The 3526-nt window shown below is 39.4% G+C and overlaps 1 long non-coding RNA gene across 1 annotated transcript; it reads left to right on the top strand.

Moving 5' to 3' along the window:
* The first annotated feature begins 207 nt into the window (after positions 1-207).
* Positions 208-1295, top strand: LOC148326377 (uncharacterized). The gene is made up of 3 exons (XR_015846083.1): positions 208-331; positions 769-905; positions 1163-1295. It is a non-coding gene; the product is annotated as an uncharacterized LOC148326377 (long non-coding RNA).
* Positions 1296-3526: the final 2231 nt, after the last annotated feature.

Genomic DNA, 3526 nt, shown 5'->3' with positions numbered 1-3526 from the left:
CACAATAACCGGCGTTGAAGACCAGCGTGAGAGAGAGTAAAGGCGACAATTGGCGAGCCACTTCCTGCCAGCCTATCTGGCACCTTTATCCGCCAGGATCAGTTGTTAGCGCTGGCACTTTTCCTTGCCTGTCCTCTGGAGAGAGGTGACTCTCAGCTGGAGAGAGGCGCCGCGGGCTACGCGCTGCCTTCCATTGTGTGCCGAAAGACACTCGGCATACTTGAGCGAGGCGGTGCAGGTGCACAGAGGAAGAGTACGAGGGCACACACCTGAGGGCCCTCACGTTTTGTTTTTTTTTTCCTCCACTCCTCCGCCGCCTCGCAGACGTCAGGTTTGTATTTGAGGGGCCTTCTGTGTGTGCTTTTTTTGTTGTCTGGGGGGGAGAGGAAGGAGCGAGGCAGATTTACAGACGCTACACTGCGCTAGAGGGAGGCAAGGGCCAGGCCGTAATAAAACTAAAATGACATTGAATTGCGGTAACAAAAGTGGTTGTTTGTCCATGTTTTTGCTATAACAGGCTCCGGCCGGCTTCAAGGAGGATGATGCAATCCGCCATCATCCGTTTCTGTAAATGTAGCGTTATAGATCCTCAAAGGCCATTTTCATTCTGGCATAAATGTTACAGACATGAAAAATTAATCATTCACCAGATGAGAAATTGAACAACCGAGTAAATATTTCTAAGCCTATTTCTTAAAACGTGTCTGTCAATCAGCTGATTGACATAATTACCTCATCGACAATGATTTTTCCGATCATGACTTGTAGGCAAGGGTGGGCGAAGATCCAGAGCCACTTTCTAGTGATGGTCAGAGTCCAGGCGTTATATTTCGCTGTTTCAAACATGATCAGGCGGAGGCACGATCATACATCCGCTTCAATCTGCTTCCTGTCAAAGACAAAAGGTAAGCAGAGCTGCATTGGGTTTTGTTGGAAGCACACACTTGATTGCTCAGTTATGGTGGGGTTATTAAAATGAATAAATTAAACAAAAAAATGAAAGCTTCGTCAATTCAGACTGTTCTCTGTCACCTCTGACCGAATTTGGAACACCTTCCATCAATCAAGCGAGACAGAATGTAAACCTTGTCCTTACTCTTGAAGATTTTTTTCTGTTGCTTCCCTGTTAAAGTGATCCTTTTGTTCCCTGTTGGTTTAAAAGCTGACAGGCTACAAGAGTCCCTGTGACAACAAGCATCCATCTCCGCGTGTCAGTCACCGAGACAAAAGAGGCAACGAGGGACAGATAAAGAAAGTGATGGGCGAACAAGAAGAGAGTTAAGACGACATCTGAGGGGAAGTTGTAAGTCAGTGTCAGGTGATTCGACCATGTGGAGAGGGCCTTCAATTTGACAGGGTTATAATAGTTTGGGATTTTTCATTGTAGATAGTTGTTGTTTTGTTTTATTTTTTCCCAAAACCTTTGTTTTAATTTAGTTTTTTATTAGTTATAGTATTAGTTATTTTATATGTGGAGTGTTTGTATTTTGCAAGATGAAAAAAAAGTCACTAAGTATTGTGTAATAAAATAACGTAAACTACAATTGTCAAACCATTGTTTGGCCACCCTTCTTTTGCAGCAATACCAAAGTAAAAGCGTCTAAACTACAAAAGATATTAATTGACAGAGATAAAAACAAAGGACATGTTCGCTATGGTAATTGTTAGTTTTAAAAATGTAAGAGTTTAAATTATTTTTAGTTTTTTTAAGCATTTTAGTTTTCCTTTTCTTTAATTAATGTTTTTTTTTAATCAATATCTTTAGTTTTTTTGTTTAGTATTCATTAACTATGATAACATTGGAAATTACACAACAGCATTTTTAGCTCAATTTCAGGCTACTTTCTTTTTTTTGGGGGGGGGGGGCTTTTACTAAAGTAGTTGAATCAGTACTTCTACTTACTGTAAACCATAGTTTTCTTTTTTACCTTAGTATCTGCACTTCTGCGTTTGCCTCCCCTGCTGATTTTTAACAAAGGAAGACAAACCTGGGTCAGCAATGTGGTGTAATTGCTGGCATGTGGGATTTCTCCAGATACTCAAGCTTGCTTCCACCTTCCAAAAACATGCAAGTTGGATACATTTGAAGATGTTTACCTGCGGGTTGTATAGAAGCACCTGTGGCTAAAGCCAAACTGTGCCAGGGTTTTTACTATCTGGACCTCTGACAGATTCTGAGCTCAGCGGACGTGTGTGGTGGATGTCCTCAAGTGTCAATCATAAAACAGTGTGGGACAAACCCTTTGAATAATTTTTTAATTTTAATTTTAATTTTAATTTAATTCGATATGGTTAAGTTTGAACAGACGTTCAAGTTGACTTGAATAAGGAAAGAAATTGACTAAAAATGGTAAAATTCTGATAAAAACCACTAATTCGTTTAGAAAAGTATATCAAAGCAAAACTTACATTTTACCATTCATGCCGGCATTTTCTAAAGGAAAGTCCAAACCCAATAGAAAACGTTGCAGGCCTGTTCAAACGACGTCCAGTCGGTGGGGTCCTCGTCAAAGAAATAAGTGTTCACAGTCCGTTCACAGTAACGTTCCCGTGTGTTGTAACCAGCAGACGTCTTGACGTTTCAATGGAGAAAATTGTATTCCAACACAAACGCACCACACATCTGAAGTGCAATCCAACTTCCTTGGATGTCCAAAGTCCTTGTTCAATTCCTCTGACGTAGCTCCCGCTATTAGCTAGTTCAGCTAACAAGCTATGAACGTGGCTAGCTGTGGCTATGCTAACCGTGCACTGTGAAACACTCATGCAATTAGCCTTAGCTAGCTAGCCGTTAGCAACCACCCCGAAGGACAGTATTATCTAGCCGATTGATACAGCACTACACAGTGCGTTCTTATAATGTGTTTTGTTTTTTTTTTCGAACAATATGTCATCACTTAGATACTATCAGAATATCCTTAACAATCTTTCGTCACGTATTTTATAATCCCTTTTCACTGCCTCCCTTTACTCGATCTCATTGGCTCTGCTTCTTCTTCAATGGTGAGACAAGTGTAATGAAAAGACATTCCAGATAAAATAAAGTGATGGGTAAACAAGCAGGTTTTTTTTCTTTCCAAAACAATGAACTTTATACAAATGCTTTTAATTCAACACAATCACCTATATTTAGCTGACCAATATTATTACGTTTGTGAATGTGCTTTTTGGGACACTAATACCATTTATTTATTCATTTATTTATTTATTTATTCCTCTTTAAGCACAAAATAATCAACTTGTTCATGAATTGTCAACCCAAAAATAATAACAGGGTTACAATTATATCAGAAAACTGACGTCTGACATTGTTCAGGTCAAATTTCACAGTGCAATACTCACCACCAATAGCTTGCAAAAGATGAAATCATTATTTTACTAGTCCGCTTTTCAAACAATATCCGCCAAATGTTCAGGGATTATTGCTCTTTATTAAAAGAAGACCCCCTATTGATTTCCTGCTATGTTACATAAGATGTTTGAGGTACTCGAAATGAACGTCAGATCAATAGGTAATTTCAGCCCC

Source organism: Idiotropiscis lumnitzeri, chromosome 12 (assembly GCF_059441095.1).
Source record: "Idiotropiscis lumnitzeri isolate Australia: NSW breed Sydney's pygmy pipehorse chromosome 12, RoL_Ilum_1.0, whole genome shotgun sequence".
NCBI lineage: Eukaryota > Metazoa > Chordata > Actinopteri > Syngnathiformes > Syngnathidae > Idiotropiscis > Idiotropiscis lumnitzeri.
This window is presented reverse-complemented; position numbering and strand designations above follow the sequence as displayed.